The sequence below is a fragment of the Mustela lutreola genome, chromosome 8 (genome assembly GCF_030435805.1).
Source record: "Mustela lutreola isolate mMusLut2 chromosome 8, mMusLut2.pri, whole genome shotgun sequence".
In the NCBI taxonomy this organism is placed as follows: Eukaryota; Metazoa; Chordata; class Mammalia; order Carnivora; family Mustelidae; genus Mustela; species Mustela lutreola.
This window is the reverse complement of record NC_081297.1, coordinates 81,843,303-81,858,533: the sequence shown is the minus strand read 5'-3', so window position 1 is coordinate 81,858,533 and position 15,231 is coordinate 81,843,303. Positions and strand designations below refer to the sequence as shown.

At 37.3% G+C, this 15,231-nt stretch overlaps 1 protein-coding gene and 1 pseudogene; both read left to right on the top strand.

Annotated features, from left to right (window-relative positions):
- Positions 1–15,231, top strand: part of LMNTD1 (lamin tail domain containing 1) — a 510,701-nt gene that overhangs the window by 269,360 nt on the left and 226,110 nt on the right.
- Positions 8,075–9,634, top strand: LOC131838196 (protein kinase C-binding protein NELL1-like; annotated as a pseudogene).

Genomic DNA, 15,231 nt, shown 5'->3' with positions numbered 1-15,231 from the left:
AAAAAAATCTTAAAAAAAAAAAAAAGAATGTCCTTGACATTCTTAAGCAGTGAAAATTTGTGATATTTCAGCCCTTGACTACCTGTCTTTTAGATATTCTATATACATTAAGTACTCCTTCTGCATACCAAAGTACAATAGTTGTCTACAGGAAAAACCATTGTTTGAGTTGCAGGCTGAGTAACACTTTTTCATAAAAGTATGTCTACAAACCATCATTTTATCAAAAATGAAATGAACGAAGTGGGGAGTGCGGCACCTGGGTGGCTCCATCCCTTCTGTCTGCCTTCCAGTCAAGACATGATCTCAGGGTCCTGCGATGGAGCTCAGCTTCAGACTCTTTGCTCAGCAGGGAGTCTCCTTCTCCCTCTCCCTTTGCCCCTCCCCCTACCTCACTTGCTCTCTCTCAAATAAATAAATAAAATGTTTACAAAAAATGAATAAAGTGGGTATGCCACTTTAAACGTGATTGTTATTAAGTGCTAATATAACATTAAGCTTTCAAATGAAAATTCAAATTTTGGAGAAGTTTGTATCTACCACTGTAAGCTTGAAGCTTTCCCCAGCTTAAAAGGGAATTTTAGGATGAGATTTACATTTATTACGTGAATATTAACAAATGTGATGTTTTGATATTGCTTAATGAAATGTGTCAACATTTGGAAGATGTGCATCACTCAGTGAACCTGTAATTTTCATGATCAATCCATGTTGTTACAAAGCATGCATGTGTAAACAATCCATTCAAAATATAACATACATCAGTGAATGTTAATCTAACACAGTGCAAAAAGTTCATTGATAGGTTTCTGATTCCACATTGTAATAACCATTAATAACTTGTCAGGTTTTGGTGTCATGTCAAAAAATAAAATCCACAATTATCTGAAAGGCCACTAAAACACTCTTTCTTTTTTTAACTATACACCTGTGTGAGGTCGTATTTTCTTTATATACTTCAACCAAAGCAACACATGGCGAAAATAGAATGCAGAAGCAGATATGTGGATCCAACTATCTTTAGTTAATCCAAATACCAGAGATATTTGTAAAAATGTGTAAAAATGACTCCCTTCTTGCTAGATTTTTCTGTCTTAGAAAATATAATTATTTTTCATTAAAAATAGGTTATTTATATAAACTAGTAATAAGGTTGTCCCTGTTATTTTTAAGTTATTAAGTACTTAAATATTTTGAGTCTTAATTTCTCATATGATAAATATCAAAAGACATAAATCGGTATAGACATCTCTCTTTAGGCTGTCAACTCTATTTAGAGTCCTTAATAATTTATACAGCGTGAAATATCCTGAGCCCCAAATGTGGAAGAACTGCTACTTCAAGGGTTAATGATTATTGTATAATAAAATAATGAGTATCAGCGACATTTTCTCATTTTCTCTTGTTGGCATGAATGCCTACCTAGATAAGAGGACTCTGTGCACGCATGCATAAACAGATAAATGCTTTCTCCTCGCCTCAGACCTTGGGGCCAGGGAATTGAGTTAATTACAAATCTCAGTCTGTGATTAATGGTCCCTCTAAAGCTCTGCTCCTCTTTTATTTAAACTCTTCTAATGTGTTTGCTATGTATCCATTTTTGGTTTTGTGTATGTACTCATAAGACACATATTATGGCTTTATATTACATATATTTTTAGATTTACATAAATGGTAATGTGATATATATAGTTACTTATATCTATATATATAGCTTTCTTTTTTTTAATCTTAGTATTACATTTTAAAGATCTAGCCTTGCTATCATATGGTAATAAGAAAAGCCAGACATACAAATCATCTGACTTATGTATATTTTTCTCGTAATATACAGCTAGAGATTTTATGCTGGCATTTGAAATTTTTACCAAACAAACATAAAAAAAAAAATCACCTCTAAGCTATAAAATTCATACAACCAAATACAAAATGACTTTACCATTTGCTCTCAAAGTCCATGCCATTGAACAGCTTTTGTTGATGGTCTCTGTGGGTCTTCTGCCTGTTCACACCATCAGGGCTCCTTATAAACATGAGATGGACTGCAGAACTTCATTTTGTCTCCCCAACTGTGTGCTCTTAGGCAAATTACTTAACCTCTCTTTCAGTGTTACCTGTAAAGTGGGGTTAATAATAGCACCTGCTTTATGATGTTATGTATGAGTTAAATGAATTAATATTTGTGAAGTGTTGAGAAGGGTACCCGGAACACAGGAAGTATTATGTAAGTTTGGTGAAGTGAAATGAAATGAATGAAAACAATATGCCATCTGAGAGCATCTAACTTGTTCCTATGAATCTTAATTTGCTTTCCCCACTTGAGCATTTCTCCCCTTTATCTTTTTGAAGAAAGTGACTTGGTAATAAAACATCTCCGAGTGATTATAGATAGAGGTAGGAGGATCTTACTCTGTTATTTTTTTTTATAAAGATTTTTATTTATTCATTTGACAGAGAGAAATCACAAGTAGATGGAGAGGCAGGCAGAGAGAGAGAGGGAAGCAGGCTCCCCGCTGAGCAGAGAGCCCGATGCGGGACTCGATCCCAGGACCCTGAGATCATGACCTGAGCCGAAGGCAGTGGCTTAACCCACTGAGCCACCCAGGCGCCCTTACTCTGTTATTTTATAGGCAGTCATTTTTCATGCCATCTAAAGAAATTTTGAAAACCCCAAGAATGACATCATCCTTTAAAACTTTATATAAAAGTTCTAAGTAATGATTAGATTCTCAGAATAAGAATCAGGAGAAGAGATTCATTGGTCAAAAAGATTCATGTGTGTTTAGAATAAGAAAATAAAAGGACTGAATATTTCACACCAAATACAGTAAGTTGCCAAGCTCTTTAGGGACCACAAAGATATCCCCTTTCACCCCTTCAAGATTTCTATGACTGCATCATTCCTGGCCATAGAAAACAAAATTCCCAGCTCCAGGAGCTGTGAAGTCAGAGTAACTACAACAGCCTTTAGGTGCTTTCTATGACCAAGTAATTCCTGGCAAGAGGCATTACATTTTTCATTGCTTTTATCCTTATCATTGACGATGATGTCATTTTGGAAGCACTAACTGAATATCAGAAAAAGATAAGCATTTTTCATGGGATCTGATGAAATCTTTCAAGTGAAAGGCCAGTGATGAGATGAATTTCTTAATTTGAAAAGCAGGCTAAATTTAATTGTTTCAGACTGTTTTCCATTATAGGCCATTGCTAACTTCTTTCCAAGAGTGCTTGCAATCACTTACTTTTCAGATCGGGTGCCCTGGAATAAAGCCAGATTAACTCTGAGCTGTGAATTTTACAAACGCTCTTGTTTAACCTATAATCGATTTAAATAGAGCCATTCTACAAAATGCAAACATGGTAATTGGTGCAATTTTATTTTTTGCCTGAAACAGCATACAAGAATATGCTGGCTTTGACTTTCTGGATCTTAGAACAGCCAGAAGTCTGGCAGAATAATCACTGACGTTCAAATTAGAGCCCCAGATGGAAACACAAACAGGGGCCACCACTGTGCCTTTTTCATGCTTCGAAGCTCAGTTCTGGACAGAAATGTGTTTCTAGTTAAAATGTAATCATTTCCAATTCCTTCTGATCACTGGATCATATTGGAAAGAAACAGCCTGAGGACTACAATTGCTTTTAATTACCACTGAAAGTTGATTGAAATTTTCATTTCCTTTCCATACATTTTTATTTTTATAGAACAAACAAGAATAAAATAAAGATATGGCCTCTTTATACTTTAAGTGTATTTTGAGAAAAATCTTTGTTTAACATTACCCTCTTTGAATTAGAATTTCTTTGTCAGGATTGGATTTTCCCAACTATCCTTTACCATGGATTGCCGATAGAGCCAAGTCAGTTTATTATTCTTCAATGGTCAGGTTTAAAATTCAAATTGTTTTTTTTTTGTTGTTTTTTGCTTTTGTTTTTTGTTTTAATTCAGTAAGACTGAAGAGAGTTAATATGCTTCTCTGATCAAAGAATTTAAAACTGTAAGATACTTTGGTGAAGGTTTTCTTCCAGCCCCACCATGCTTCTACCTCCCCACACAATTTTAAAAATGAATGTATACCAAGATTATTGAAAGAGACAAGGTAAAAAACAAATGAATCAAAAAGCCAAAAAATACCCTCTCTCACAATAAAGCTTTATGGAATACTCAATATTTGAAATTTTATATTAGTTTTGATCTTCATATATTATTGAAATGCTATAAATAACTATACTTCTTTTTACCTGGGACCTAAAACATGTATCATAAAACCTACCTAAAATTTTTGGGTGATTAGTGGCACCCAAATTCTGCTTAAAATAGGAGTGAATGGCAAATAGAAAGATGTTGCATGGCCTCACATGGTTTGTTCTGTACTGTTTCAATTCTGAACAACCTGCATGGTGAAGTAAATGTACTTTTTTAATGCCTTTGTGATTATTTCAAGGTTTGTATCACAGATTAAAGAAAACTGTCTTAGGAAATTGTTTCTACTGTAGAAATACCTGATCTCTAAAATGAATCCCATATTTGGGTTTCCCATGGAGACACTGGAAATGGAGGAATTTATGTGTATATCCAGTAAGATTTCATAAAGCAGTATGTTTAATCAATTTACAAAATGTTATTAAAAGTCTAAGCTGTGGAGTCCAAGATACCTAGGTGGTTCAGATCCATCTTACTAATTCTGTGACCTTGGGCAAATAACTCAACCACTCTGTACTTAAATTTTCTTGCCTGATAAATGGCTAATTATAAGCCCTCCCTCAAGAGTTCTGGAGAGAATTAAATCTGATAAAATGAAGCGTTTGGCACAATACCAGAAACATAGTTCTGGATAACAATTACAGTCGTTATGCTTAAGTATATGGCAGTACACAAAAAAAGAATACACTACTGGCCTTGCCTTCAGAAATATTATTTTCTCAGTGAGGTTTTGATATACATACATGAAAAGTTGTATCTATTGCAAATCAGATTATGAGTCAATGAATCAAATAAAAGCTTTAGTACTTGAGAGAGGAAGAAATTGTTCTGGAATGCAGTTGTCCGATAAGGTTTAATGGGAAAGAGAGGATTTGAGCTGGACTGCAAATAAAATGTAAAATTCAGATATTGAGAAAGAAGGTGTAGTTTATTTCAAATATGAACAATGGAGGGAAAATAGTCACTTGCATGGAATTTTGTGGGATAGCTCTAGACCGGTAAATATGTGCATTTGGCTAGAGCGGAAGGTCATTCTTGTCAGAGAGTGTTGAGAAGATGTGGAAAGAAGATTATGGATGTCTTTAAAGGCCCTGGAGTTTTTTGAGATTGAGATGTTAACAGTTGAGGAAGATTTATTTGGTTTCTTCTTGTTAGATGAGCTCAGGAAGAGTCAGAGGGAGGAAGGACCGTGGATCAAGAGAAAATTTATGTGAGGAACAGGATGGAGTTTCATGAGATTGGAAAGAGAAGATAATGAGAACACGAATTTAGACAATGTAGTTTACAACCATCACCTAGTTTAATCCTCTCAACGGTCCTAAGAATATAGCTAGACAGTGAAAATGATACAAGTTGAAGTCTAGTTTTCTGATTCTAGAACTCAGACACTTAACCATTGTGCCATTGTGCCTGCTCCATATGAGAAATTTGGTGCCTAGAAGCTCATGCATTATTTCCCTTGCAAGATACAGTTTCTTTTTAGATCAAACCCTACCTTGATCAATATTGTAGAAATAAAGAAAATCAACCAAATGAAAAAAAGCAAAGCTGGGAAACCTTCAGAGTGGACAAAAGGAAAATGTTCAGGTGTGTCCTGATTGGAGGTTGTTGGCATGCAGAAGCTACAGACTGGCTAACTAGAAGCAGGGCATCTTACTTGATTGATTAGGGTCTGTACTTGACTTTCTCTGCCTGATCCTAAATTGGAAATGGGGACAAGAATCAGGGAAGCTGTCAGTTATTGATCAAGTCCTGATTATTTTGGGCTGATTGTTACAAAAGTTCTTTTTTAGCTTCCTGAATTGTCACTAGAGATAGCAATCTGGCTTCCTTTAAGTCTGACTTAAAGTTGGCTGGCTTTCTGGGTTGTTTACTGTACATAGAGAGGTTGGTTTCCTGGGCAGCTTGCTATAGGCTGTGAGTCCAAGTTCTATTTTACATACGGTCTATCCATTTTCCATTTGTATATTCAGTTTCTCAGTACCTTTTCAGAGCTTAGTTGCCTTTGAACTCCCTAAGTACTTTCTGATTCTGGTGGAAAAAAAAGCATATTCAAGATATAAATGCTAGAAATTTAATTGAAATTTTATTTGGGAGTACAAAATTAAAATTGAGTATCTGAGGCTTATAGACATACAATATTTTATCGCAGAGCCAATAATATACCTAATTTTTTTTATATTTATTTATTTGAGAGGCCGAGAGAGACAATGAAAGAGAGAGAGCATGAGAGAAGAGAAGTCAGTGGGAGAAGCAGACTTCTGCTGAGCAGGAAGCCCAATGTGGGACTCGATTCTGGGACTCCAGGATCATGACCTGAGCCAAAGGTAGTCGCTTAACCAACTGAGCCACCCAGGCGCCCCTAATATGCCTAATCTACCTGTGCCTGGTTTTATATTTTGACTCAGCTTCATGCCCACCCTCTTTCTAAATTCTCCCTTCCATTGCAGGGGAGGATCCTGGGAACTACATTTGTCAGAATCCCTAGCCAGCACGTTTTAGGTAGGATTCTCCAATGAGAGGTTTTTCTTTGAAATATAAAATGGAAAAAAATTCTGTTATTCCTCAGTGACAGTCATGGGCAGACAGGTAGCGATTGGGAGATGGTTACTGTAAAGTTTTACCAGTGACTTACAGACATCCTCCTTTCTGAGAAACACTCACTTGGGTGAAACAGCTAAGGTCAATGGAGGTGGCCTTCCCAATATCCTTGCACTTCTAGATTTCCTGAAAGTTTGCAGGGGCTTCTTTGACATTTGTTCTCCTAGTCCCTCAGATGGTTTGGTAAGTCTTTAATTCCCAAGGTTGAACCCCATTTTGTTCAAAATACCTACAGTGATTTTTGTTCTTCTGACTGACCCTGAGGAATGATGAGGCGTTCTACCAAAACTAGGGATGTACATATTCTCTGAGAATGTTCTGGATGAAACTGGAACCTATTGTCAAATAGTGAAGACAAAAGAGAGGCACAGCCTGAAGATAGAAACAGACAGTTTAACATGCTACTCTGCTGACTTTGAAGGTATTGGAAATGGGCAAGAACCGAGGAAACTTGGAGAAGGCAAGATATACAAAGAGAGATCCATGCAGTCCCTCATGTGAGTAAGAAATTAATTCAGCTGTTCTGGAATAAGCGTTGTTCTTCTTGGCCACTGTATAGCAGAAAGCATTGACTTTAGGATTGGTACTGTCTATTTAAGAACTGGAACACAGCTATTTTGAACTGGAGAGCAATGGCCTGAGGGAGGAGATCCAATAACACTATGTACATAATGGGAATCCCAGGACTGAAGCTCTTCCATACGGGATGGTAGATGGACAGTTGGAACAAGGTCACATTGGTCAGCAAAACCAAAAGCATGCCTTATTCAAAGGACTCGTCCAAGATGGGAATATCATCTTTATGCCAAATGAATACATAACATAATGTCTGAACTGGAATCACACTCGTACAACATGCAATGATTTTTTAAGCTTGGTACAAGGAGTCACAGACTTTCAGGAACTTTTGGCCAAGATGCGTACAAAACTAAATTATGCAGTGATGAGACTTAGTCAGTTAGAAGACTGTCTTAGCAAGATCTGCCAGGTGAGTCAACTTTTCTGCAGAGACCAAGTCTCTTGGGTTGATGGTAATCACTGCAAGAACTGAACATGCTGAATGGTGCTGTGGAGAGCCAAAGGACATCCTATCCCTCTCTCAGTTGCTCCCAAGACTCCCTCCCCATGTACATTGCCAGCCAGTGCTGTAAAGTCTGCTGACCAAAATGCGTCTATACAGGAAAAGTCCTTGTAGAAGAGCCAGTGGATCTTAACTTAGAGCTGCTAGGAATTCTGAGGTGGAGTTTTAATAAAAGTTACAGAAGCATGTGCTCCTTTGAACTGCTCAGAAAAGGGTCACATGCAGTAGAGGTTATAACTTTTGTGTAGACAGAGCGAAATGTGGTGAAAACTTACAATGTAAAAACTAGAATACAAAAGCCACTTGTGAGTGCAAGAAAAGTAACATCTGTGCCCAGAGAGACTCTGCCTGCCATGAGAATATTGAGGAGTATGCAGCTCAAATGCATTACTGCCATGCCAATACTCTATGTGTCATCTTGCCTGAATTACACCGCTGTGACTGTGTTCCAGGATACATATTTGTAGATGACTTCTCCTGTACAAAATGGGGTGAATGTGGCCACAGGCAGCACACCTGTGTTGGGAATGCCATCTGCACCAATACTGTCCAGAGACACAGCTGCATCTACAAACTGGGCTAAGTGGGGAACAAGACCATTTGTGGAGTATTCTGCCAAGAGCATAACAGATATGGAATATCATGGCTCCTAAAAAATGCATTTTTCCTCTGGATTCAAAGGAAGCCACTGCAAGAAAGATATTGATGAATGTACAGGAGGAATCGCTGAGTGCCACAATCATCCTTGCTGTGTTAACCTGCCAGGCTTGTACCGCTGTGAGTGCAGAAGCAGTTTTTAGGATGATGGAGTCCTGTATTAACACTGATGAATGTGCCTTAAAAACCCATACCTGTTGGAGTGATTCCCCTGGCCTCCATCAATCTGGCAAGTGAATTTGATTGCCTCTGTGTATCTGGGCTCTCCTGCTCTGGTGATTGTCCCAATGGAGAAGTGCAGTGCAATAGGCAGGTGTTCTCTCTGTTCCTGTGAGAACCAAAAGATAATCAGCCAACAGATAGCTTGTCATTGCTGGAATCCAAATGCTGACCTTTTCTGTTGCCCAAAGTGTGACACCAGGGTCACAAGTCAATATTTAGATCTAAATGGACACAAGCTCTATCAAAGTGGAGACAACTGGACTCACAGCTGCCAGCAGTGCCAGTGTCTGGAAGGAGAGGTAGATTACTGACCACTTGCTCCAATTTCAGCTGTGAATACATAGCCATCTTGGGAAGGCATTGCTCTCCTCACTGTGTCAGTGACCCAGCTGATAACATTACCTGTGACATCAGGAAAACTTGCTTGGACAGCTGTGGCATTTAAAGACGTAGCAGCTCAGTGGGAACATGGCTGGATATCCTTGTACAACCTGCAAATGTAAGGATGGAATTTTGGAGTGTTTTCTGTGGATTTGGAGTGTTTTCATAATTGAAGTGTTTAAAATGGATTCATCATCACAAGAGGAAAAATGGACAAAATGACCATCTAATATAATGAACAGGAGTTGGTGTTTTTTATTACAGACAGTTATCAAAGTCTGCACTGAGGAAGAGGTTTTGGGAATGCATTCTGGACCTATCACTTTGTTCATTAATGCTAACATAGTCTAGATGACCTAAAGTGCAGTGCATTCAAGAATTTGGTTGCTAGAAGTTTCCCATGTTGTAAATCATTTTTCCCTAATCAGACCATTTGCAAATACATTTAAATGACCTCATGGTAAATTTTATTTTTGGTTTATTTTGTGTACAAACATAATAGAGACTCAAGATCCTTTTATTTATTTTTTCTGGACTTTTGGATCAAATTCTACAAATAAAACTGCCTATTGTGATTTTTGTCACCCCAAACAAATAAGATAAAAAACAAAAAAAAATTGTGAGAAAAAGAGTAACTATTATAGGTCAACACATATTAGACTTAACTTCTTCTTCTTTTTTGTTATTGTTGTTTTAAGAGGTTGTGGTTTTTTTTGTTTGTTTGTTTTTTTTTTTTTTTTAGGATTTTACTTATTTACTTGACAGAGAGGTCACACGTAGGGAAAGAAGCATGCAGAGGGATAGGGGAAGCAGGCTCCTTACTGAACATAGAACCTGATGTGGGACTCCATCCCAGGACCCTGAGAACATAAACTAAGCCAAAGGCAGAGGCTTAATCCACTGAGCAACCTGGGCACTCCATTGTTGTTGTTTTAAGGTTTATTTATTTGAGAGATAGAGAGAGCAGTGGTGAGGGGCAGAGGGAGACAGAAAGAGATAATCCGAGAATCTCAAGCCGACTTCCCACCAAGCAGGTTCCTGACATGGGGCTTGATCCCATAGCCCTGAGATCATGATCTGAACCAGTCAAGAAACAGACACTTGACCTACCCACCCACCCCCAGACTTAATGTCTTTTTTTTTTTTTTAGATTTTTAAAAATTAATTATTTTTATTAACATATAATCTATTATGTGCCCCAGGGGTACAGGTCTATGAATCATCAGGCTTACACATTTCACAACACTCATCATATCACAAACCCTCCCCAATGTCCATAACCCAACCACCATCTCCATACCCCCCCCCAGCAACCCTCAGTTTGTTTTGGGAGATTAAGAGTCTCTTATGGTTTGTTTGCCTCCCGATCCCATCTTGTTTCATTTTTTCTTTCCTTACTCACCAAAACCCCCACTATGCCTCTCAAATTCCTTACATTAGGGAGATCATATGATAATTTTCTTTCTCTGATTGACTTATTTCGTTCAGCATAGTACCCTCTAGCTCTATCCACTTCATTGTAAATAACAAGATTTCATTTCTTTTGATGGCTGCATAGTACTCCATTGTATATATATACCACATCTTGGTTATCCACTCATCTGTTGATGGACATCTAGGTTCTTTCCATAGTTTGGCTATTGTGGACATTGCTGCTATAAACATTTGGACGCATGTGCCCCTTTGGATCACTACATTTGTATCTTTAGGGTAAATACCAGGTACTGCGATTGCTGGGTCATAGGGTAGCTCTATTTTCAACTTTTTGAGGAACCTCCATGCTGTTTTCCAGAGTGGCTGCACCAGCTTGCATTCCCACCAACAGTGTAGGACGGTTCCCCTTTCTCCGCATCCTCGCCAGCATCTGTCATTTCCTGACTTGTTGATTTTAGCCATTCTGACTGGTGTGAGGTGATATCTCATTGTGGTTTTGATTTGTATTTCCCTGATACCAAGTGATGTGGAGCACTTTTTCATGTTCTGTTGGCCATCTGGATGTCTTTGTTGCAGTAATGTCTGTTCATGTCCTCTGCGCATTTCTTGATTGGATTCTTTGTTCTTTGGGTGTTGAGTGTGATAAGTTTTTTTTTTAGATTTTGGATACTAGCCCTTTATTGGATATGTCGTTTGCAAATATCTTCTCCCATTCCGTCAGCTGTCTTTTGGTTTTGTTAACTGTTTCCTTTGCTGTGCAAAAGCTTTTGATCTTGATGAAGTCCCGATAGTTCATTTTTGCCCTTGCTAACCTTGCCTTTGGCGATGTTTCTAGGAAAAAGTTGCTGGGGCTGAGGTCGAAGAGGTTGCTGCCTGTGTTCTCCTCAAGGATTTTGATGGATTCTTTGCTCACACTGAAGTCTCTCATTCATTTTGAGTCTATTTTTGTGTGCGGTATAAGGATATGGTCCAGTTTTATTTTTCTGCATGTGGCTGTGCAATTTTCCCAACAGCATTTGTTGAAGAGACTATCGTTTTTCCATTGGACTTTCTTTCCTGCTTTGTCGAAGATTAGTTGACCATAGAGTTGAGTGTCTATTTCTGGGCTCTCTATTCTGTTCCATTGATCTATATGTCTGTTTTTGTGCCAGTACCATACTGTCTTGATGATGGCAGCTTTGTAATAGAGCTTGAAGTCTGGAAGTGATGCCACCAACTTTGGCTTTCTTTTTCAACACTCCTCTGGCTATTCTGGTCTTTTCTGGTTCCATATAAATTTTAGGAAAATTTGTCCCATTTCTTTGAAAAAAAAAAAAAAAGATGGGATTTTGATAGGAATTGAATTAAATGTGTAGATTGCATTATATAGCATAGACATTTTCATAATATTTGTTCTTCCAATCCAGGAGCATGGAACATTTTTCCATTTCTTTGTGTCTTCCTCAATTTCTTTCATGAGTACTTCACAGTTTCCTGAATAGGTTCTTTGCCTCCTTTGTTAGGTTTATTCCTAGGTATCTTATGGTTTTGAGTGCAACTGTAATGGGATTGACTCCTATATTTCTCTTTGTTCTGTCTTGTTGGTATATAGAAATGCAACTGATTTCTGTGCATTTATTTTATATTCTGACCATTTATTGAATTCCTATATGAGTTCTAGCAGTTTTGGAGTGGAGTCTTTTGAGTTTTCCACATAAAGTATCATATCACTGGCAATGAGTGAGAGTTTGACTTCTTCTTTGCCAATTCAGATGCATTTTATTTCTTTTTTTTTTTTTTTTTTGACTAATACTAGGACTTCTAGTACTATGTTGAATAGCAGTGGTGATAGTGGACATCCCTGCCATGTTCCTGATCTTAGCAGAAAAGGTCTCAATTTATCCCCTTTGAGAATGATATTTGCCATGGGTTTTTCATAGAAGGCTTTGATAATACCGAGGTATGTACCCTCTATCCCTACATTTTGAAGAGTTTTGATCAAGATGGGGTGCTGTACTTTGTCAAATGCTTTTTCAGCATCTATTGAGAGTATCATACAGCTCTTATTCTTTTATTAATGTATTGTATCACATTGATTGATTTGCAGATGTTGAACCAACCTTGCAGCCTGGAATAAATCCCAGTTGCTCGTTGTGAATAATCCTTTTAATATATTGTTGGATTCTGTTGGCTAGTATTTTGGTGAGAATTTTCGCATCTGTGTTCATCAAGAATATTGGTCTGTAATTCTCCTTTTTGATGGGGTCTTTGTCTGGTTTGGGGGTCAAGGTACTGCTGACCTCATAAAATGAGTTTGGAAGTTTTCCTTCCATTTCTAATTTCTAATTCCTTCCAGCTCTAAATTTTGGAGAATAGGTATTAATTTTTCTTTAAATGTTTTGACGAATTCTGCTGGGAAGCCATCTGGGCCTGGGCTCTTGTTTATTCAGAGATTTTTAATTGCTTCAATCTCCTTACTGATTATGGGTCTGTTCAGGTTTTCTATTTCTTCCTGGTTCAGTTTATATGTCTCTAGGAATGCATTAATTTCTTCCAGATTGTCAAATTTGCTGGCATATAGTTGATAATATGTTCATATAATTGTTTGTATTCCTTTGGTGTTGGTTGTGATCTCTCCTCTATCATTCATGATTTTATTTATTTGGGTACTTTCTCTTTTCATTTTGATAAGACTGGCCAGGGGGTTTTCAATTATTAATTCTTTCAAAGAATTAAATTTCAAAGAATTAACAAGTTTTGTTGATTTATTCTACAGTGGTTTTTTTGGTTGTTCTTTTTGTTTGTTTGTTTGTTTCTATTTCATTGATTTCTGCTCTGATCTTTATGATTTCTCTTCTGCTGAGTTTAGGCTTTCTTTGCTGTTCTTTCTCCAGCTCCTTTACATGTAGGGTTAGGTTGTGTACTTGATACCTTTCTTGTTTCTTGAGAAAGGCTTGTATTGCTATATATTTTCCTCTCAGGACCACCTTTGCTGTGTCCTACAGATTTTGAACAGTTGTGTTTTCATTATCATGTGTTTCCATGAATTTTTTCAATTATTCTTTAATTTCCTGGTTGACCCATTCATTCTTTAGTAGGATGCTCTTTAGCCTCCAGGTATTTGAGTTCTTTCCAACTTTCCTCTTGTGATTGAGTTCTAGCTTCAGAGCATTGTGGTCTGAAAAAATGCAGGGAATGATCCCAATCTTTTGGTACTGGTTGAGACCTGATTTGTGACCCAAAATGTAATCTATTCTGGAGAATATTCCATGTGCACTAGAGAAGAATGTGCATTCTGTTGCTTTGGGATGGAATGTTCTGAATATATCTGTGATGTCCATCTGGCCCAGTGTGTCATTTAAGGCCTTTATTTCCTTGTTGATCTTTTGCTTAGATGATCTATCCATTTCAGTAAAGGGGGTGTTAAAGTCCCCTACTATTATTGTATTATTGTCATTGTGTTTCTTTGGTTGTGTTATTAATTGGTTTATGTATTTGGCTGCTCCCATGTTAGGGGCATAGATATTTAAAATTGTTAGATCTTCTTGTTGGACAGACCTTTGGGTATGATATAGTGTCCTTCCTCATCTCTTATTATAATCTTAGGCTTAAAATCTAATTTGTCTGATTATAATGATTGCCACCCCAGCATTCTTTTGATGTCTATTAGCATGGTAAATTTTTTTCCACCGCCTCACTTTAAATCTGGAGGTGTCTTTGGGTCTAAAATGAGTTTCTTGTAGACAGCATATCGATGGGTCTGGTTTTTTTAACCCATTCTGATACCCTCTGTCTTTTCATTGGGGCATTTAGCCCGTTTACATTCAGGGTAACTCTTGAAAGATATGAATTTAATGCCATTGTATTGTCTGTAACGTGACTGTTACTGTATATTGTCTTTGTTCCTTTCTGGTGTACTACATTTAGACACTCTCTTTTCTTGGAGGACCCCTTTCAATATTTTTTATAGGGCTGGTTTAGTTTTTGCAAATTCTTTCAGTTTTTGTTTGTCCTGGAAGTTTTTATCTCTCCTATTTTCAATGACAGCCTAGCTGGATATAGTATTCTTGGCTGCATTTTTCTTTTATTGTTTAGTGCTCTGAATATATCATGCCAGTTCTTTCTGGCTTGCCAGGTCTCTGTGGATAAGTCTGCTGCCAGTCTAATATTTCTACCATTGTATGTTACAGACTTCTTGTTCCAAGCTACTTTCAGGATTTTCTCTTTATCACTAGCACTTGTAAGTTTTTTTTTTTTTTTATTAGATGTTGGGGTGTGGACCTATTTTTATTGATTTTGAGGGGGTTTCTCTTTGCCTCCTGGATTTTGATGCTTGTTCCCTTTGCTGTATTAGGGAAATTCTCTATTATAATTTGCTCCAATATGCCTTCTTCCCCATCTCTCTCTCTTCTTCTTATAGAATCCCAATTATTCTAATATAATTTCATCTTATGATATCACTTATCTCTTGAATTCTCCCCTCGTGGTCCAGCAGTCATTTGTCTTTCTTTTGCTCAACTTCTTTATTCCCCATCATTTAATCTTCTCTATCACTAATTCTCTCTTCTGCCTCATTTATCCTAACAGTAAGATCCTCCATTTTTACAAAAATATTTTATTTATTTGACAGATTACAAGTAGACAAAGAGAGAGGGAAACAGTCTCCCTG